We start from the raw sequence: 23,664 nt of genomic DNA, 5'->3' as shown, positions 1-23,664 counted from the left end.
TTTGGTTTATATGGCAGCTAAATTTAGCAGTACTATCTCTCGCTTAGGATACTAGTTAGGAGACGATTCCGTTGGATAGTTTGATTCGGTACCACAAATAGCTTCATTCAGAAGTAATATTTATGATTTTCACAGATTTTTGCTAAGATTTAATGAAACCAAGTGGCTCATATGTTACTTGCCCCAGCTCCAATTGCTGAAACGTAAAAATAATTTCTAATTTAACGCTAAAGGACCGCCCTAGTGTACATACCAACATTATTTCGTCTGTGGCTTCCCAAAGAGATTCATGATAACCGATGGTTTTGCAAATTTCGGTTATTATTATTAACTTTGCCCAAATTTCAGTCAAATAATCTACAAGCACCAACATAGAAATGAGGTCATACCTACATTATTAATAAGTTGAGTTCGACTACGAGGAAGTTCGATGGACTGCTGACCGACCAGTAGCTTACAACTGAGCGTGTTGTGGACGAAGCGGTCAATAGGATGAAAGGCAAGCATTTTACTATTGTTGTTGTTGCTGGCTTTGTGAAAGTTTAATCAGTTGGAGTCCATGTACACCTCATTAAGTGCAGCAACAACAACGTAAAAAGCATACGTAGTGACTGTAATAAAAATACTTAACAATAATGGAAAGGAAATCAAATGAAAAGAGGAAAAGAAAAACGGCAAATAAGAAAAAAGAAAAACAAAATAAATTCTCGAACAAAGTGAGTAACTGCAATAAAATAGAAACAATTCGCATAAAATTGCTACAAATGGCGACAGCGTCTTTGGCAGCACACAACAATAACAAACAACAGCTAGAAATGGCAAATGGCAAGCCGCTAACAAATACAAGTACAACACAAACAAATACGGAACGCATTTGGCAGCCGAAATATAAAATGGCATTGGGTTGTATCCAAAAAGGATTATCAGGAATTGATAAAAGTTTTAAAAACTTCCACACTTTTGTCGTTTCCTCTTCGCCATTAGCTGCTGCCTCGCTTCTCTCCCCCTCTCTCTCACACTCTCGTTCACTTCTCTTTACTGCGCTGTGTCACTTGCTCACTCTGCGGCCGGTCATTTGCGTCGATTTGCGCCGAGTTTTGTCGCTGCGGCTGATTCCTTCATTACCGTTAACTTATGTTTTGGCGCCGAAGCGACATTCGTTATGCCGCAAAAAGGAGGCGGAACGACGGCAAATAGCTAAGCACGCACACATACACCCATCTTCTAAATATAAATATATGTATGTATATGTAGAAATATATTTTGGTGACATCTCGTCGAGGTCGCACAACAATTGAATGGGGTTACGGGGCGAAGGTGCCTTGTAAACACATTTGCGGAAACACGCACACACGCGTACTTTGTTTGTGTGTGTTGGTGTGGTTAATGCGCCAGGCGGCGCGAGAAAAAACAGCTGTTCGTATGGGAATTTGCCAAAACAAATAAAATTAAATTAAATTGCTTTAGAATCGCGGCCTCATACTCAGCCTTGTACACGCTTAGATGGCTGTGCGTGTGTCTGCGCGCCTTCGGTAAGTTATCGCATTGGGTTTGCTCTGTGTCAAGTTTTGGGATTTGTTTAAATTCCATTTTATTGTTTTTGGCTTTCGCAATTTGTGCGAATCTCTTTTGTGGAAGGCTTGAATTATTCGCGGGTTTTATAATTGTAGGCTAAGGAACAATGTTGAAAGTTTTCTTTAATCATACATTTTGTTTACTATATTTTAGCAATTCTCCATATGTCTTGGTATTAGGCTTAAATGTAGTTAATTTGCAGCACTGGTGCCCGAAAGTCAATGAAGAAACTTCTTCTTTATTGCCGTAGTCACCAAGGCGCCAGTCGTTCTTCCTTTTCTCTGTTTGGCGCCAATTGGAGATTTCAAGTCCAGCCAAGTCCTTCTCCGCCTAGTTTTTCCAATGGAGTTTACGTCTTTGCTTCTACCGGCGTGTACTGCGCCGAATACTCGCTGAGTTGGAATCTGATCATCCATTCGGACAACATGACCTTGCCAGCGTAGCCGTTGTCTCTTAATTCGCTGAACTAAGTATGTCAATATCGTCTGTGGACAAAAAAGACCTTGTAGGTCTAGGTCAAAGGTAAGAGTGTGTATCCCGGCTACACCATCACGTATGGACCAGATAATACAGCCGAATCTGCCTTTGTAGGATTGGATATTCGTTTAAGCATTTGAAGACTCCGTATCAGAATCTGGCATGGAGACCAAAAAGGTCTCCAACGAAGATACTGTTGTTGCTCATAAAGAAACCTATCGAACCGCACGCGAAAATTGGTGTAGAGATCAATAATGAGTTCACAAAGGTAAGAATTACAACTTACAGCAAGGTGGGTTATCTCCAGGGTTTGATCTTGCAGACTGACTGTCAAAACTTTACATTGAGAAATAGCTCTTGTGCGACTCTACAACAATGTTTAATGCGTATTTTTCAAATTAATATCTATCACAGCAAACTGGCTTCAATAGCCCTAATTTTTTACATCAAATCTAATCTGTCACATATGTAACACAATGCTTTCTTGCTATTATGTAGAAGTTTTCGTTTCTATTGTATTCTTTTAGAATTTCTTTAAGCCTTTTGCCGCACAGAAACGTTTGTGCTATAATTTTTCTTTTGACTTGTAGTAATGACTTCTAAGAGCTCGGATTACTCCGGTTCACATATGTAGTTAATTGAGTACCTTTCTGTTGCGACTTGACTCATTATACCATTCGAAATCACAGGGAACCACTTCATGTTCCAATTAACTGTACGAAACGCGCGAATTATACTCGTATGCAATGTTGAGAGCAATAATTCTATTACGGGGTTCAGAGTCACATATTTTTCAGACTCTAGAGAAGACGTTCCTAGATGTTATACTACGGAGACTATATTTTTTTGTAATTTTCTAGAAAAAGTTCGATATTTTTTGCTGGGAATATTTGGAAATCAGAAACCTTGAAAAATTTCGCTCGAATTCAAGCTTTTTTGTCTATTATTCTGACTCAAAATTTGTGCTTCTAAGTTTTTGTTTTACAAGGTTATAGAGGACAATGACGTAAGTTATTTTTCCTAACAGATGCTTTAGTTATTTTGATAACACGCCCTAAATTTATAGCTTTCCGTTCTCGTCAAAAAATGTAGGTATCACAGAAGACAATTTAGAGCTGGTGATTTATTTGGCAAATAAGCCGAGTAGAGAGAGCATGGTTGAAAGAGAGTAAGCTTCAGTGAACTGTTAAACCTATAAATATTGATATAGTGTAAGTTTTCTGAAGTTTCCATTATCTGGCCTTTCCAAAGGAATTACACTTGACCATGATTGGAAGCCTTAGATTTCGGATCATATCCTAGCAGGGGTAGCCGGTCGCTAAAGGGATTTAAGTCGTTATAGAAAAATGTTGAAAGGACCGATGTTCTGTAAATATTACCGATGAAATGTAAATATTATATATAACATTCTTTTATAACCGTAGACAAAGAGGTTACAGAGGAATAAAAATTAACTTTCTGGTTTTTTAGCGAGCGGGTTCGATGTTATATCAACTGTAGATAATAAAATTGCTTATCGCTATATATTAAAAGAAGATCGATGCTGTTAAGGGACTGTAATCAAGCGACTTCATTAGATGTATTTTTAATAAACTTAAAAATGTCGTCTCTGAAATATTTTATAGCACGGACATCAAAGATTGTTTATGAACATGTGAGCTTGCGCTGATTCCGAGCAGTATAGCTTAATTTTGCGGAATTTGAACCATGTGTGGTCTCATCAGAATACTTGCACATGCCATCCTTTGCAACTGGAAAAGGCTTTTAAGTGAAGAAGATTTCGTGAAAGCTTGATTTCATATTGCAATGGTGTTCAATGACTAGCGCGAGCTTTCGCTACCATGTATTTAACTAATAGCAAATCTAATGTCTCGAAGTCTATGGAAAAATTAAATTTTAAAACATAGTTTGGACTTGCAGAGCTTCACAGATGAATATGCGAGTGATCGTGTTTTTAAACTTAACCGAAGAATCAAACTTTATTTATTAACCCAAAAACAGTTCTACATATATTTTCGATAATTTATGAAGCATTACTCTTTATTTGAGTATGAAATAACTAAAATTATCGCATAAATAAATTACATAAGAAGAGCGAAGCTACCAAGTAGCAATCTATTGAGTTTGAAGCACTGCACTGCTTGTAAGTTCGTATCAAAATACAACTAACGGTACTGAAATTCCCTAATGAAAATTGCAAAACCACGCTTTCGATCCACGAAGCTCGTTTGTCAGCATCTTAAAAGTTACTAATTAAATTAGACACTGCTTTTGGTGGAAGTAAGAGCATTGAGCCAAGGTACTTACTTGTTGTAATGCAATACAATATTCAATCACACACGCACACACATACATATGCACATGCATTAAATGAGCAAAATTGTTAATCAAACAGTCACGAAATAAAAGTGGGTTGCAAGTGATGGAAGCGGAGGAATAAAAATAGAAATTAGAAACGACGAAATGACGACCTGAAGCACCGATGCAAGCGAGGGCACAAGGCCAGCGCGCGGGCGAACACGGTGTGCAGTGGCGGGTGGGTGGTGCTGGGAGGCTGCAATGCCATGCAGGAATTACATGAACTTGCATGTGCGATAAATTGTTGAAATTGGTTTCGTTGCTCGCTCGTTGCAACTGTACACAAACAACAATACAACAATATTCGGTTGCAAGTGCCACACACGCACACACACACACTCGAGGGCGCACACACATTTGAGTTTTGCGAAACTTCACATTCAATTCACAAACTGTAAGCAGTCTAAATGAGCAGGGCGGTGGGACACTAGGTATTAAAGTAGATTTCGACAGGGCAAAAAGGTAGAGACAACAAAAAAAAAAAAAGAAATTGCGAACTGGAAACAGCTGAAGAGGAATTGAATGAAATTGGAAAATAGTAAAAGCTTGTTGAGAAACACAAGTATCGGGTAGTAAGTGGTGCAAGCTAGGAATTTTGGCACATTTACTAAAGTGATACACCCGTTCACACACACACATGTATACATGCTCGCACACGCAAGCATTAGAAACTGTTTAGAGTTGTAGCCGAGGAAAAGTGGGCCAATTGAAAGCGAAAAATCGAAATGGTTAAAAACACACTCTCACACACGAAAATCGTTTCGCATTTCCACAACAACAACAACAACAACGAGAAGAATAACAACAAAAGAGTGGAATTAAATAAAAACGACAGGAAGTGAAGTAAAATCAACAACACTTTGCGCCATCAAGTACGGTGGCATAACGGTGGGATAACGGCGATTGCCGGCATTTGTGCTAAGTAAGCGAGTGAAAATTGAGTCTCAGCATTGTAAGCCTCGAGCTGGGAGTGTTGAACTCGAGCCAATAAATTCACTATGCTTTCAAGTGGCTAATGAAGGGTGTGCCACTGGTGATAAATTTAACAAATGTATTTATAATCGAAATTTTTATTGCTTCTGCTTGCAGCTAATTCAAAAGGTTTCTGATTGTGGCTCGTTGCAGATAAGAAGCTCTAACATTTGCCACAATCGAAAACAGTTTTTGTTTTTATTGTAAACGTGTCCATGTGAAGTGGAAATGTTGTATATTGAATGAAATTTTAGTATAAAAATAAAATTTAAAATTTTGCCAGAGCAAGGCTGAAAAAATAACGGCGTGAAGGGCATTGCATCGTTTAATTTTTTTAAGAAAAGATCAAAAAATATAATTATTAAGCTTTGGCTTTAGTTTTTCGATGTGTTTATGATATATTGGTGTAATGTTTGCAAGCGATTCATTAATTTCTCTGAACTTCACTATTATGCGGCTTTAGGTGTACCTTGGGGCTTTATGCAGTGTCTCCGGGTTTGACTTTGCTCTCTTTTAACTTGCCGAATTCACCAATGCAAAGCAAGGAAGTCTGAATTATTTGATTCGGAGCAAGTATTCCACATTCTTGTTGTTGTTGTTGTAGAAAGCTTGTCATTGACCTCATATAATCTAATCTGGTTTAATCTGGATAATCTGCTACAGTATCCAAAACGAAGCTGCGCAAGGGTTACTTTAGAATCTCGCGGCAACTCGTGCTCTTCTGCAATGAGTGGTGGTTTGACTTCAAGTATGCAATTCTTTGAGAAGCGGTCGGTGAAGGTGTTATTGGCTTCACAGTGAGTGGCGATCAGTGCATGTCTGAAATTATTTTGCGTCCGAAGTCTAGTCGGCGTATTGTTTTACGTCGTCGATGTAGTTGAGGAAGGATCATTTGATGCTCCCAGAAGGCTGCTCCGATCCAAGCGATTTCTGCGAAAGCACTCCAGCAGAAACTGCTTGGAGAAGTGTTCATTATTTTCCTTTACTGGAAGCATACGGGCCTAACTATGCAGTTGTTCGATGGGAGACAACAAGAGGAGACACCTTCTTCGTCCTCAACAGTGGGTTTAATTACACTCTAAAGAGTATGTCAAAAATGCCAGAAAGTTTGTGATACCCTGAAGGAAATGTTGGAGATCCCAAAGAGTGTATGAGTGATGAGCGTGGCGAGCTGAGTCGATTTAGCAAAATCTGACTGCACGTCCGTCCGTCTGTTTCCTAACTGCATACTCAGATCTTAGTAATTATTGTTAGTAATCGTAATCTGTACCACTTTGGTTTCAAAAAGATCCCTTAATTGAAATTTTAGTGCTACCGAAAAGATAAGATAAGATAAGATAAGATAAGATAAGATAAGATAAGATAAGATAAGATAAGATAAGATAAGATAAGATAAGATAAGATAAGATAAGATAAGATAAGATAAGATAAGATAAGATAAGATAAGAGAAGATAAGATAAGATAAGATAAGATAAGATAAGATAAGATAAGATAAGATAAGATAAGATAAGATAAGATAAGATAAGATAAGATAAGATAAGATAAGATAAGATAAGATAAGATAAGATAAGATAAGATAAGATAAGATAAGATAAGATAAGATAAGATAAGATAAGATAAGATAAGATAAGATAAGATAAGATAAGATAAGACAAGATAAGATAAGTTAAGATAAAATAAGATAAGATAAGATAAGATAAGATAAGATAAGATAAGATAAGATAAGATAAGATAAGATAAGATAAGATAAGATAAGATAAGATAAGATAAGATAAGATAAGATAAGATAAGATAAGATAAGATAAGATAAGATAAGATAAGATAAGATAAGATAAGATAAGATAAGATAAGATAAGATAAGATAAGATAAGTTAAGATAAAATAAGATAAGATAAGATAAGATGAGATGAGATAAGATAAGATAAGATAAGATAAGATAAGATAAGATAAGATAAGATAAGATAAGATAAGATAAGATAAGATAAGATAAGATAAGATAAGATAAGATAAGATAAGATAAGATAAGATAAGATAAGATAAGATAAGATAAGATAAGATAAGATAAGATAAGATAAGATAAGATAAGATAAGATAAGATAAGATAAGATAAGATAAGATAAGATAAGATAAATAGATGAGGATTACACCGCGACCTAAGTGTGCTAGGTGGTAATGAAACGATGTGATCCCTATTTGGATACATGCACCCAAGAGCCTTTATTCTCCGTCTGCAAACTGCTATGCAGTCTAACATTAGGTGTTCTACAGCTTCAGGTTCCATGTCTCAGAACCAGCAATTTGCACAAGAAGCTAGGCCCATGCTTTAAAGGTGCTTCTAGACCTTGCAGTGGTACTACTGATACTGTATACCGTGTGCCTGAATAGTCTCATATTCTTATATAATGTTCTAAATATTCAAGACTTTTTCGATAAAGTTTGAGGTTCGAATACATAAAGTTCAAAGTGTCGTAGTCTTAGGTACATTGACCGATAAACTTACATCGTAACAGAGGCATTTATACTCGTATCTATTATTTCTGTTTATTATTAAGAACGTTAAGTTTAATACTCCGAGCTTCGTAGAGTCTTCCGTAGGTTTTAGAGCGAACGAATTGACTCACCGCAGCTTTAACGAATCTCACTTAAGCTTGGAACTTTGCCAAAATGTTACTGTCAATCGTATTTCTACAAAAATCGAACCAGAACACACGCCGCATTACAGTCGCAACTCGTTTTTCGGGTCCACCAAAGTTGAGTGCATCATTCCATCACCGTTTGTTGTTGCACACAGTGAATTCGAACTATAAATTTGCTATTCCCAGCCGCGCTGCTGCATTGAATGCGACCAAATAAGCAAATCTGCACAAACGCGCTTTCCGACCAAGTGATCTGGTGTGATTGGGTTATTGAGCTGAAATTGTCGTCGACGCCCCCGCCACTTAGCGTCGGCCGCCGCCACACGGAACCCACTACGCCGCTTGCTGCTTCGCGGTTGCTACTTAGGTAACGGATGATGATGCTGTGTCAAACCCAATAGTGGCTGCCGCTATGACGTACATCCCAACGGCGTCACACACCACTCCTTTACTGCTGGCGGCGCTGCTATTTATGCTGATAGTGACAGCTGAATGCAAACACCGCTTTGTGCCACAAACACAATACTTTTTCGCTTGCTTTCTCATTTTGTGGCGCTTTTGTTGCTGGCGCGCTCTTTCGCTATATTTTCGTTTCGCTGTTTGTTTGCATTCGTATTTGTTGTTGTTGCTGCTTTTTTCATTTGGCATTTAAAATTTTGCTAAAAGCTCGTTGAAAATGCGGTTGGTGTTGGGTTTTAGTGGTTATCCAATTTGTTGTTTTTGTGATTGCTGCTATTGTTGTTGTTGTTAATGCTGGCGCCCGTCAAACGCGCTGTGTTGATTCCGCTTGCGTTTGTATTCCGTCAAATCGCATTCCTTTTGCACATCTGCCCGATTGTCTGACTGTTCTGAAGTCTTCTGTGTGTATTTATGTTGGCGGAAACCCGCAGATAAACATGCGTCGTGTTTTCACTGTTGAGTGTCGTTTACGTAAGATTTTTCAATTCATTTCTTTCTTCTTTTCCACATTTTTTATTTTCATTTCCATTTGCCATTCAGCGCTTTGTGTTGGCTTCGTTCGCTTTGGCTGTGCGCTCGGTTGGTTCGATAATTCAGCGGAAGCACTGGCGGCAGATTTCCTCACGCTTTCTTCGGCTGCTTTATTAAGATTCACTTTGCTGTGCTGCGGCTGGGTTATTAAGCTTTGTACCGTTATACTTGTGTTGCTTCCGCACAGCAATTGAAGTTAATTTGTGAATATTTGCCAAGTGAGAGAAAGTAATAGTGCGGGAGTGAAAGCGGGTGTATGGAGCGGGAGCTGGGGTGCTAGTGAGTTGTTGTTGCATTTCCCTTTGGCGCTCACAGGCGATTGCAGATAATTGTGAAACGATCAAACAGCGAGTGCGAGCGGAAGGATGTCGGAAGGAAATAATTTCGCTTTAAAATTAAGCCCATGATTATCAGCTCCTTTACGCAAACACACTTACACCCATACATATGTACATACAATTACTCTCACCGAAGTGATTGATTTTGTTATTATATTCCTGATTATGCTTGCAGTAATGTATGTACTCGTATTCTGTGCTCATTAATCCATTTTCTTCGAAAAAGTGTGTTCAAATGGCTGTCAAGAGCGAGAGTGGCTTGAAAATTTAGTTAAAACTTTTGTGTTTGGATTCTTACAGATTCTCAGATTCGCAGTGCAGAAAGTATAGCAGTCGAGAGTGCATACAAAGACCTTGGAGAGTCAATTCGGAGCCGTTCGAAACAACTCGGACTTACGTTTGGAACGACTTGGCGCAATTTACGCCGAAGTCTTAAATTGAAATCGTTTTTGAGCCAAATTTTGTTCAGCGACGGTTCCCATTTTTGGCTCAATGGGTATGTAAACCAACGACATAGCCACATTAGGGATGAAGAGCAATCTAAAGAGATCCAGGAGCTGCCATTTTATTCAGGAAAAACAATGGTTTGGTGTGGTTTGTGGGCCGGTGGAATCATCAGTCCATATATCTTCAAAAATGATGTCGGTGAGTACGTAAACGTCAATGGAGACCGCTATCGCGGAATGATAACCGATTACTTGATGCCTGAAATTGAAGCACAAGATGGCGCCACTTCCCATACATCGCATCAATCAATAGGGTTATTAAGAGAACACTTCGTTGTGCAGATAATTTCACGTTTGGGGCTGGTCGATTGGCCACCAAGATGATGTGATATGACACCGTTACAATTTTTTCCTGTGGATATAAATGAAGTTTGAAGTCTATGCGGGCAATCCCGCTTCAATTCAGTTCTTGGTGCAAAACAACACGCTTGTTATCCGCCAAATTCAAAAATTGGTCTCAATATTTGGATCTTCTGAGGCGTAGCCGCGGCATTTGAAAAAGATAATCTTCAAAAAATAAATGCCAAATACTTAATTAGAATAAACATTCCCCATTAAATTTTAAATTTCTGTGTTTTTATACGTAAAGTTTTAATTGAAGAGGTCTTTAAGTGGCAAGTTCAACATTAGTTTAAGGGTCGTCGTTGGAGTGGTTCTTATAGCTTCTATTATGGACAGCGCAGCAAACCTCTGAACCCTTTCCATTGGCTTTCGGTAGGTAATTCAGGCGGTAGATAGGTTACTATCATATAAAGATAAAAGAAAAAAATGAAAAGGCAGCAGATGGAATCACAATTTCCCTAAGTTGACCTGAACCTTTCAGTTAAGGCTTGTTTGGAACACTGGCACCTCAAGAAACACTATCAACACAGGGCACACCACATAGCTACTTTGGGGTAGAGTTGATGATGGACAGATCAATAAGTTTCCACTTCTAGGTAAAAGGAAATTTAGCAATGTTGGGGTCAACACAGGGCATCTACCCTTAAGATCCTCACTTCAGAAAAATGAAAAAGTTATTTGAATGGATTGCAAAGGATGCGTGAAGGACAATGAGACGCTGGAATGGTTATGAATACGACTCTTATTGATAAGCTTCTTATAATCTTGACCCCTCCCAAAGGAGCTGCTCATTTGTCGGAGCCGTTCATATCGGGCCCTTTGTAGTATGCCGCAGTCATAGAACGAAAGAAAACTGTTTTATTTAGCAAGATAGGATATTATAACTTTGATGCAGTCGAAGCTAATGTTTTTTCCTAATTGTTTTTCCTTCACCTTAAACGCTATTATTATCCGGTATTTTAAACGCTTTAAGGTTCAAGGCTCATTTAAAACGCTATTTAATTTAAATTCCTATAATCCAGCATGAAATTACACTGTCGCATATTTCAGATTTCGCGATGGAAAAAATTTAAATATCCACTAGCCGGTTTGATAGAGGTTGTGTCAATTGTTGAAATATTTCACTACGTTTTTATTTACCGTTATTTTCCCAGTTTTTGATTGAATGTATTTGCCAGGTTGGCAAAAATGAACCAATTAAAATTTGCGCTTGCATTTTTTCCTTCGTGCCATTGTTTCAACACTCTCTTTTTTCTCAATTGTTGTTGCTGTTGTTTTTCACCTTTTTGGGTGTTTTCTTTTTTGCATTTTTATTTTCTTCCATCGCAGTGAAATGCAAACATTTTGTGGCGTTTCCGTTTCAACGAATTCCATCCACCTTTTTATGTCGGTCAGTCGGCTTTGCTGCTGTTTGCTCTCCCGGTTAAGTGGCAGCCTCACGGCAGCATGGTTTTCGTGTGTTGGCTTGCGGGTGAAATTTTTAGTTAAAATGTGAAATTAAAGTGACAGGTGATGACAGGAGCAGTATTAATGATGCTGGACGGCTCAAATGGCAACTGGTCGAATTTGCACCGAATAAATGTTAATTAGGACACTGTGTACCTCGGTTGCAAGTACATGGCAAGCGAAGAACGTGGAATTAGTGATGCGGTGCACGAATACGTTTGGTAAAGCAGAGGGCAAGAAGAGTCTTAAAGTTGCCTTAAAGACCAAAGACTAAAATAACGATTCTGCAGGTAAATAATTGTAATAAAATACAAAAACAAAATGTGGTTTTCGTTAATTAGTACGAGGCACCAGGTTGTAGACTTGACTCTACGTTGAATGATTTCTTGAGTGGAAAGAGAGAAATCGTACAAACATGCGGTGTATGGTTGAAAACTCAAAGTAGTTAGATACATCGATAGGACAGAGAATCGATCTTTCCGACATATTCAGTCTGGTCGCTCGTGATTCCTAGAAGACAACAGATGTCGATGACAATAGATTGGCCAATTCCAAGCAAAGCCTGGTTCTTCTCCAACTGATCTCTCCAATGGAATGGAGGTCTTCCACTTCCTCTGCTTCCCCCGGCGGGTACTGTGTCGAATACTTTCAGAGCTACAGAATTTTCGTCCATCCGGACGACATGACCCAGCCAGCGTAGCCCCTGTCTCTAAATTCGCTGAACTATGTCAATCTATATCTTCTACATCGCCCATCGAATGCGATACACGCCATTGCCAATGCGCTAAGAACCATAATTCTTCGGCGGAACCTTTCTCTCGAAAACTCGTAAAGCCGACTCATCAGATGTTGTCAGCGTCCATTCCTCTGTCGATATAGCAGGACGGGGAAGATGAGTGACTTATAGAGCTTGGTCTTTGTTCGTCTAGAGAGGAATTCACTTCTCCATTGCTTACTCAGTCCATAGTAGGACCTGTTGGTATGAGTTATTCTACATTGGATTTCGAGGCTGAAGATGTTGTTGGTGTTAATTCTGGTCAGAAGATAGATGAAATTATCAACGACTTCGATGTTATGACTGTCAACAGCGACGTGGGAGCCAAGGTGCGAGTGCGACGATTGTTTGTGTGATGACGGGAGATATTTCGTTTTGCCCTCGTTCCAAGACCTAATTGTTTCGCTTTCTTATCCAGCCTGGAGAAAGCCGCAGGATACACGTGCAGAAAATGGTCAGATAGTAAACGTGGGCACAGAAACTCAGTAGACTGTTAAACTCGTTAAGAAGTAATTTGTCTTTCGATTTTATTCAGCCCATATATAAAAACCTACCGACATCACATTTCCTGAATAATGTCTCCAGCGATATACTCTCCAATAAAGTCGCGTCCTAATTGTGTTTAATTGGCCTCCTTAAACAGGGAAGATTGTTAATTGTTAATGACTAATTAAAAAGACGAAAAGGAAAATTGCAGAAAATATTGAAAATAATGAAGATATATTGCGACTTGTGGCCCACCAAATGACTCGACGAGTTAAACTTTATTTACGACTCGCAAACAATCTTATTTGCATAGCAACGGGATGCAGCGACGATTTTTAAACTGCATTACGATGACTGTGATTTCCATTATTGCTGGCCAGGCGACACGAACCGCCGGCAGGATGACCAAGTGAACGCGTTACAACAACACGACTCATCACCCGACCTGTGCATGTTGCAACAACGCGCCCAGACCTGGCTCCGCCTGTGCATTTAATCAGTCACCGAGAAAAGTCGCCACTGAAGTGTGCTAATGGATGAGGATTTGCGAAATAATTGCTGGAAAGCTGCTGTTGCTGTTGCCGCGTTGCATTGCTGACGATGCCATGCTGCACTTAAGCGAATGCGCCTTTCCGTTGCGTTTGCATGGTGTAAGAAAGAAAAAGGGCGTGGAAGTCAGGCGAAAGTCGGTCCACGTGTCTGCTTGATGAATTTCAGCGCTTCTCCGCAGCACTTACATAAGTGTATGTGTGCAACCGTGTGTAAATGTGTGAACATGTCGCTTGCTGTTAATCAAACTTTTCTTACGTGCGACCTCGCATCTTCGACGATCCTTGTGGCGTACGTGGATACGTGTCCGTCCGCTTGACGTTGTTTGCCATCTTTAATGAGTAGCACGAAAGAGACGTTGCTCTGCTGTGAAGTCAACATGACCGCATTTTCCTGCGCATGCCGATACATACTTAAAAATGCATTCCTGCAATGTTCTTGGACGTTTTGCCAATAAAAATTAACTGCTCATTTGTCCTCCCAGTTGCGCTCGAGGAATGTTGCTTACAATATAATAACCGTTTATGTACTGACATTTTACAACATAATATTTAATACTCACGGAACTAGCAATAAAAGTTGGAATGTTCTCCTGTTCTAAAGAAATTTAGAAGCGTCATAAAAAACCGTTTGGAAAATTTTTCGTGAGTTGATTAGGAAGAAATTTGCAATTCAGCTTTGATTTTTGTGGCGCTACATTAGAAGAATGGAAAGAAAATGTCTGTGAACTCCTTGAATTGGAGGCTTGGAAAACTTTTTGAAATTTGACATTTCATTCTGGGTGCTACAAACCCCGTGAACAACTTTATATAAAGGATGACCAGTTTCGAGGTTCCCTACTTTTTTGAAGAAAAAAAACAGAAACTTTAAAGTTAATGAGGAATGTGGTTTATCATTCGAAAGAACATTCTTTGGCATTTTTTTTTTGATGATTATCTCTTTCAAATCTTGGCCGCGTCTACGTCCCAAATGGTCCATTCGTTGAGTCCCATTTTCGATGACTCGTTCGAGCATTACGACTGGTAATCAGCGAAAACACGTGTGATATTTTGTTCCAAGGCCTGAAATAAAACGGGATTCTCTGCATTGAATATAAACTTTATATATCCCCACAGGAAAAAGTCTACCGATGTGATATCACACGATCTTAACAAACAAACGTGATATTATCTGCTCATCAAAGAGTTCTCTCAACAAATCCATTGAATGTCACCGAGATCACGAGCTTCAATTTCAGTCCTCAAATAGTTGATAATCAGGGCGATCCCATTGACGATTACGTTTTCACCGGCATCAGTTTTGAAGAAATGTGATTCCACCGAACCATAAACCACACCAAACCGTTGTTTTTCTGGATGAAATGAAAGCTCGTGATTTTCTACGCTTTGAATTTAAGATCTCAACATAAAATGCGCCAAGTTGTTCCATACGTCAGTCCGAGTTGCCGCAAACTACTTCGAATCGACTCTTCACGATCTTCGTGTACACTCTCAGCTACGGCTGTGTGTTTCGGAGATCTTTGCTTTCTTTTGAATGAATTTGGAGATATCTAGTTGAGGTATTAAAGCACAATATTAACCAGAGTTGCCTTATTTTCCGAAAGGCAAAATTAACGATTAGATTATCTATTTCACATCAAGTACTAAGCCATTGGAATATAATTTCTTGCATTTCCTGAGCAATAATTATCAAGAAAGGTACCAATGTCATATCTAGAGCTTTTATTTGTGGAATCGTTAGTATGTAGAACGAATTGCTTAGACTTTATAGAAACTTACCGGTTATATAACGGTTGATATCGGTTATTTCGATATACCATCCAATCCGAAAGTTTAAAGAATCACTTTGGCTTCAAGTTAGCCAATATTCTTAAATGCAACACTGGTCACAATGAACAGTCCTGCCAGGACTACCACATATTAAAACATAGCCACACATACATTCTTGTAAATCTATATACTCATATACATACATACATGTGTATTCCGGCGTGCCCATCGACTTCGGCGCCAAGTGTCACCGCAATGAGTTCCTAATTACTTTTCACTTTCGCCTTCCGTATTTCGTTTTTTACACTCACAACTCATTACTCACACACACACACACACACACAAGTGGATGAACGAGTGTATTTGTATTGCGCTCGTTTGGCATTTTATACGATTTTTTATATGTGTGACCAACAAATGGCAACAAATAAATTAATTTTCTTGGCGTTTGTCCAAGAAGTTGGCAGCAATTAAATGAAAAAGCTGCCAGGAAATGTGAAATTAGTGAGTTTTACAGCGTGAAATGCGCCAGAGAGCAGGAGAGAGAGAGAGAGTGAGTGGCAAGGATGGCAAAGATGGGAGAGTGGCAGAGTGCGGGGTGCACAATCAACGCGAAATGCTGCGAATAGCGGTAATGTATGCACGTTGCAAGGCGTTGTAGTCGAGTCCATTGGTGCCACCGAGTTCCTGGCTTCAATGACTGTCTGACTTTTGACTGTGTGTGTGTGTGTGTCTATGCACTTTTCGGCCAACTTTTGTGCTGATTTTATAGACAAAAGAACAGTGTGTTGAGTTATATGCATAATTTGTTGTATGCAATTTGCGTGACAGTTTTTTTTATTGCTGTAGATTTATGGCTTATAGTTCTCGTAACTACGAAATAAGTGCAATTTTTATGGTATTTAATTTTGGTGCTTGATTTTATTGCCATATTTGTATAATGCCGGCATAAATTAAGGAACGTATGCTGTTCAATTATATAAGGTAGTTTGTTTTTGCGCATAGACGCAGTAGTGCTTATTACCCCAGAACTTTCTTAAGGGATGCGAGAGTATGTTTCCAAAGTCCACACCAATTTTTGTTTGTTTTGAAATCTTTTGCGACTTTTCTTTCATGAAATCCAAAAAATCGCTGTCAAGAATAGGTGAAATCAAAACCAAATTTACTATTCTGATATTCTCAGTATGTCGCAGAGTACGAGTATCTTCCACATTTTTCGGAAGATGTAGTTAATGGAACTTCTTTTGGAATCCTTACAAAGACAGATCATTGTCTATAACTTTTTAGAGAGATTTATGCTTCTTAGAGGTCTAGAACCATATCCAAATAATGATTTCAGTATCTAGTGTTCGCTTCATTCAAATATGGATCGGGTTCTCTATGAATTCTGATTGCTTTATCATTAGGTGTAATGTTTTCTAAAATGTATGTTGCTCCGTTTAAGGTTCATGACGAACACTTTCGGCGTTAATCTGCGCCAACTAAATCGCAGTCTCTGACTTTAGTTTATAATCGGCTCTAATTTAGGCTCTGTCGTTTACTCTCGTTTACTTGTACCTCTTTCAGGCATGTAATGACACTTCGTAATCCTGGGAGAGTCTCCACAGCAAAAGGCACCGAAAACTGAAAACCCATTTTTTTTAAATGATGACATCATTCTTCTTCGTGCGATATGTGTAAAAACTTAACTAAGACCGCACCTTTAACGAAATTCATGAAACCAAACGTGTTTGAAGGTTGCCACCTTTTGAGCAACGCAAATAATCAGAATGTAATAAATAATGCTGCTCTCATTAGAGGCTGATAGCCTTTTTATTCCCGCTGACCTCGCCTTACAGGATTTCCTAAGTTTTTTTCATTTAACTAATCACAGATTCTTACTCCCACAGCGCACACATACATACATAGAATACGAATAATTCATAGAGTAGTGTAAAAAGCAAAGTTCATTGTAAGATTTCCGCAAATAAATAAAAGTGAATCTTAGAGCGAACATACCGAGCTGCACACACATATGGGCATCGAATGTTTTCATTAGACAAAACGGTCCATTACCAAACGAAATAAACATTTCTGAGACATCTTAATGCTTCGGTGAGAGCAACAAAGCTCCCAGCTGTCATCATCACGACTGACTCTGACCACGAGTACCGTTCGTTGGTGCGCTTATGACAAGTGGCCAGTGCCTGCCGTGGACATTCGCATGTACGTACGCGTATATAGTGTTGAGAGTAAAGCGGCGTGGGATCAAAGTGGCTGAAGGTCTCACTTGCACACTTCTGGAGTCAATGGGGATGTGGTTTGGCTATCAGCAGTGCGCTCCGAATAGGCGATTAAGTGTAAAGACCACTTAAGGTGAGTGGATATAGATGTCAAACAGATTGGCGCCCAGCAACAGCAGCGCCGCAGCTCGAGCTCCGCTTCTGGCCACTTGTGGCGCACTTACGCTGGGGGGTTTATTTATTCAATGGGCCTGAGCATGTGTTTGTGTGTATGTTGAACTATTATTGATGTGTGATTATTCATATATGGATATTTAAAGCCACGTCTTAGTTTACGGCGCTCCAAAAGTCACATAAATCCCCAGCATAAGGATATGCATTGCTCGTATGAATTAGTGTGAAGCTTCCACAAAATAATACGCCTTTGTAATTCCAGCTGTTCAATGATTTGGAAATCGGCAACCCTTTCTCTCTACCTCTATAAGACACCTAAATTCAATAGAAAATTTAAGCAACCGCCTACAATAGGCTTCTTTTACACATTTCTCTTACGATATACTTAAAACTTGCTTCAATGGTCGAGTTGTTCGTGTTTGTGAAAGCTTTGCAGCTTTCAATAGTTATCAGTAGCCTATTGATTGCTGCTGACATCTGTATTTATTAAGATATTGGCGCACAAATGTTTATCTTTTGTAACAAATCAGCACAACACAATGAAGAGATATGACATTGCAAATGTAAAGTGACATTTGCATAAAATCTTTGTGTCGTGGCGAGCTTTCACACGCGCTAAGTAAGCGTGCAAGAGCTTATCAGTGCCGCTGACGGATTTGAGAGGTTACGTTTAGTTGTGGAAATTTATTAGGGTCGTACTTAAATGGATTTGAATGTGCTTTTAAATTGATATGAGATTATAGCAGAAAGCTAGATTAATCAGTGCTTTGTCTGATATTGAAGTGTGCAGATAAGAAATGGGAAGGAGAAAGACGCAAAAGTATGTATTTATCAAGATTCTCTAAAACTTTTATGCAATTTTATTGTCTACTGAGTTAAGCAGTTCAAATTACGCATTATTCTTCTTCTTCTTACTCTTATTACCATCAATATTTCCCAAAGGTAATAGTTTATCCATGTTGTGTAGTATCTCCAACGAAATCAGCAACTATAAAGTTTGCGTTAGTTAGAGTCCAGACACCCTTACCAAGTCTGAAAATCAAGTTTCTTGTATCAAAGCGTCCTTGCCTTCAAGTCAGCCGCGGCGCGTTACTAGGCTAACTAGGAGTTTCTGTGGGCAAAAAATTGTATGTCTTTTTAAATTTAATTTCCCGAAATTCCCGACTGTTTCGGGGATTAGAAAAAACGTTAGCACAAATGTATTAAGGTCAAGGGAAATTAATTAGAAGGAGAAGACATAAATTATGAAAAATAAATTATGAATATTGAAATTATGAAGAAAATCTTACTACTTTTTGCCCACATGTTTAAAATATCTGACTTTCTTAAGGAGAAGATGGCTCTGTTGAGCTTTTTGATATTTTTGTAAAAAAGACGACTAACATCAACGAAGCACTTCTTCAAATATGTGAATCTGTATTGTAAAAATATGGTATTTTCTGAACTGAACTTCTGAGACCTGGATTTTGTGGACACAGTACTTAAAGAATTGGTAAAAAAATTGTCAAAACTTCCTCATATGAATAACGAGTCGTATATCCGTAATGTTGTAAACACATAATTCAATAACTAAGTGTGGCTACTTCCAAAGGCGATAAGAATTAATATCACCAGCTCTTATGTAACATTAAGTAGAGCGTTTATAACCAAGCAAAGAAAATGATCAGAACATTTTGTAAATATTTTGAAGGTTTTTTGAAATGTAAGATCAAGAAGTTGTTCGAAGCAAGGCTCTAATGAGCATTTTAATGATTAGAACAATAGATCTTGACAAAGTATAACTGACCAGATCCTGACCAGTACCCGAGAGTATTAGCTTGAAATCACACACAATTGTTATAGTAAGGTACATTAAAGTCGCCTTTCACAGAACTAAACCATCGCCGTCATCGTCGTTTATAGAATTTTAAAAAGGAACGCTAAAAGCTCAGTGAGAGTTTTCTAAGAGCTTGGAGTATTTTGATGTCGGTGTCGGCTTCAAAAAAATTGAAGGTCGTTTGTAAAATGTCAAACGCTAACAGCTCTGTTATAGTTTTTTAAGACCTTAGATTACTTTGATACCTTTGTCGGCTGCAGAAAAATCAAACCGTATAGTGCGGCTCTTTGAATATACTGTTGGCGAAGATATTACCAATATCAGATTTAACCATCCGGACAAAAGCTTTTATAAGTGTGGACAAATCTGGGTACACAATGCCTCTTCCAATTATGTTTACTCTCAAATCTTATAAAATGGAAGTATTAACTCACAAGATTTATGAGCACATCGTTCTGGAAATGTTAAAACACAAGTTCTGTAAGTATTCGAAACGGTGGAAGATGAAGAATGAGATCTCTTTCGTTCAGAAAAGATCAAATGGAAAAAAACTTAACCTTACTCACTTAGGTTTTTAATCGTGGTCAGCTCGTGTCGGTTATTGCATTCATTGAAATGAAATGAAAATCATCAAAAATTTGTTTTCTAAATATCTTTGTTTTGTTTTTCATATTAATTATGTAAATATTAATTAATTTTTAAGTTTTTTGCCGAAACCTAATCTCGTGTTTATTGGTCTTCACTCATTCATTTAACGCTACAAGCAAAGTAACAACAACATGCACCTGCTTCATACTTCGCATGACAAGAGCGTTGCCGGACTTTATGGTCCCTTATCGCACGTAATTCGAGCTGTCAATTGCAAAACCTCGAAGATAAGTCACACAAGCACATCAGTTGCGAAGGGCACACAATCACTCAATGCAATTGGGTTTGGAAAACCCGGTCAAGGCAAAATTTCAACATTTTGAATTAATAAATGCGCAAACACCACTTCAGTTCCAAGTTTTCAAGGCGCACAAGTAATTAGTTTTTGAAATATGTTGTTTACAAAGGCATCATTTATATTTTTCAACAAAACTAAAATATCTATGATCGATTGATATCGCAGATTTCGGGATCCCGTTACATTGACATTTGTATTAATTCTGCCGCATGCTATCAATTAATCAAAATAATATTAAATCCCGAAATTTCGGACAATCAGTTTCGGTATTTGCAAATAGCTTCGGGATTGCTGAACTGTCTTTTGTTCACAATTAATTAATTAATTTAAATTTTTCATAAAAACCAAACTGTTTTATGATCTATTGAGAGGTTTCGTAATCCCGTTGCAGTGACAATTGTATTAATTGTCAAAAAAAATAATATTAAATCCCGAAAAAAGAAAAAAAATGTGTTCCAATTATTTAGTACTTGATGTAAAATTGGATACTAACAATTAATCGGCATTAATCAAAATAATATTAAATCCCGAAATTTCGGGACAATCAATTTCGGGACTAGAAAATTGCTTCGGGACTGCTAAACTTTCTTTTATTCATATGAAAATATGCCATCTTGCGTAAACACCATCCACACTAATACAGTACCAGCATTTGTTGTTATTGTTGTTGCCTTGAGTTACATCAAATTTAATCAAAGCTGCCAATATGACTTTCGTTTCGCTCGAATACCAACGACACCTTCCATCAACACTATTGATGCCGTTGTCATTGACAACAACATCATTATACAGGACAATGAATACCAGCATACACACACATACATCAAGATACCGGAAAGCACATTGAGCTCTGCCGAAGTGTAGAAAGTCAGTAAGATAAATGCTGAGCAGGCCTTGCTTCCTGTAACCGTTGAAAAGTTTGTGTTGTTAACTAACCTTGTGATTTGACGTCTTCACTTCAAGTTTTCCCGGTTTAGTAGTTTAAAAATGTGTATATGTGTTTTTGTGCTTGTAGGCTGACAGCATTGTGTGGATTAAACAACAAATACTGTGAGTGGGTCTTGAAAAATTAAGGCTTAAAATCTTGAGAATATTTGAGGTCGTTGAGAATTATCAAAAACATGTGATTTTGATTTTAGTAACTGTTTATTGTAAGTCTGCGTCTGATATTCATAACCAACAATCGGCGAGTAACGGATGTGAAATCCGATCATGGAATTTTCTCTTCAGCGTGTATTACTAGAATTCAGGAACAAAGAGTTAATGACAGAAACTAAAGTAGAGCTGATTATAAACTAAAATCAGAGACCTTGATTTAGTTGGCGACAAAATAATGATGAAAGTCATGAATCCTTGACAGAGCAACATAAATTTCAGAAATCACTACACCTAATGATAAAACAATCCTAATTTAATGAGATCCCAACCCATATCTTAATAAAGCGAACACTAAATATTAAAGTCCGTTTTGGATATGGTTCTAAACCTCTAGGAAGCATAAATCCCTGTTAAAAGTTATAGAAAATGATCTGACTTTTTAAGGATTCCAAAAGAAGTTAATTTAACTACTTCTTTCGGAAAAATGTGGAAGTACTCATATTCTAGTGTATTATAGTAATAGTCTTTATAACTAAAGAGCTGTGAAGCTCTTTGAAACTTGCTTTATTTCATTGACGGATTAGAAGAGAAGTGGTTCCAATATAGTATAAAGTCCTCGAAATTACACAAATTTTTCTTAGAAGCGTTTGTGAAACTTTCGTCGTACAGTAAAAAGATTCGCTCGACCTCAGTTAGTTCAAGAACAACCGCTAAGAAGCGAAGAGCAAACCTTTTCTATATACTTTCTTATTTTGTATAGTTTTCACTAATATAGGCTCTTCAGCTATTTGTACTATGATTTTACCGTTTTTTGTTTAATTTCTTGCATTGACAAAAACTTACTTGAATTCATGGAAGAATTTTAAAAAGCGTTTGCGATTAACTGAGCGAATTATAAGAATTTGTTAAAACTTCTGTTATTGTAGAAGTCCATTAGTTGTTTTTTAACTTCTTTTCCTCCTGTCTTAGTTTCTCTTTTAAGGTATGAGAAACTATTGGGAAGGTATGAGCTTTAATCGAGTGGGCGAGGCTGAGTCCGCTCTTTTAGCGAACTTACCATTTCAATACCTGTATGTTCCGTAACCCAAAGTAGCCGAAATTTATTCCTTTCCTTTATTTAGTTTCTTAATGTATTCCCATACCATTACCAATTTTATTGTGCAGGATGAAATTGCTTTCAATGCAGCTTGGCTGCTACCGCAAATGGCTGTGTATGATTTCTGCACAAGAGGTGATGACGAGCACTTCTGCTTGGAAGATGCTGGGTATTTGCCCATGAGGATTGTCAGCTTTGTTCTTGGGTCCAACGAGTTGATGATTCAGAACAGTGTTTGGAGATGTTCAAGCGTAATTAACCCAAGTTTTTGCGTCGATATGTGACAATGGCTGAAACGTAGCTCCATCACTTCACTCGAAAGTCTAATCGACAGTCATCTGAATGGACTGCACACGATGAACCCGCTATAAAGTGTTGAAAAGCCCAAAAGTCGGCTGGCAAGGTCGTGGCGTCTGTATACCTGTACATTGGGGTGCGATTGGAATAATTTTTATTGACTACCTTGTAGAATGAATGATCATCAACAGCGATTATCGGAAAACGGCAGTATTTGAAGTAGAAGTAAGTCCGGTTTTAGGAAGACAATGCAAGTGTCAAAAGTCAGCGAAAATGATAAAAAAAATCCGTGAATTGTGCTTTGCATCCACTATATTCCCCAGATCTCGCCCCCAGCGACTATTTCCTATTCACAGATCTCCAAAGAATGGTCACTGGGAAGACAATTTTATCGAATAAAGCGGTGAGCGCCGTAAGTGAGGTCTATTTTGAATCAAAGTACAAATCGTACTACAAGAATTGTACGAAAAGTTGGAAGTTCGCTATAATCGGCGCATCACCTTTGAAGAGCACTATGTTGAAAAAAAGAAAAACGAATTTTGTCAAAAAAAAAATCTTTTACTATGGCAGGGCGGGTATTTTTCAATTGACCAGTTAGTTGTTGTTATTGTTATATCGGGTACCTAAGCTCTTTTAGGATGGCAGAAATTAGATAATATGCCATCGACGTCATCCAACGGTAGGCCCAGGAAACGTGCTGTTTCGACGCGGTCTGACCAAACGGAGAAGGGTGTCAGATGAGTAGGGTTAGCAGGGTATGCAAAGAGGTGGCTAGTGCCATGGGGGACTCACTGC

This window comes from Bactrocera tryoni, chromosome 1 (assembly GCF_016617805.1).
Source record: "Bactrocera tryoni isolate S06 chromosome 1, CSIRO_BtryS06_freeze2, whole genome shotgun sequence".
Taxonomy (NCBI): Eukaryota; Metazoa; Arthropoda; class Insecta; order Diptera; family Tephritidae; genus Bactrocera; species Bactrocera tryoni.
The sequence above is the reverse complement of the archived record's forward strand: the minus strand, read 5'-3'. Positions refer to the sequence as shown.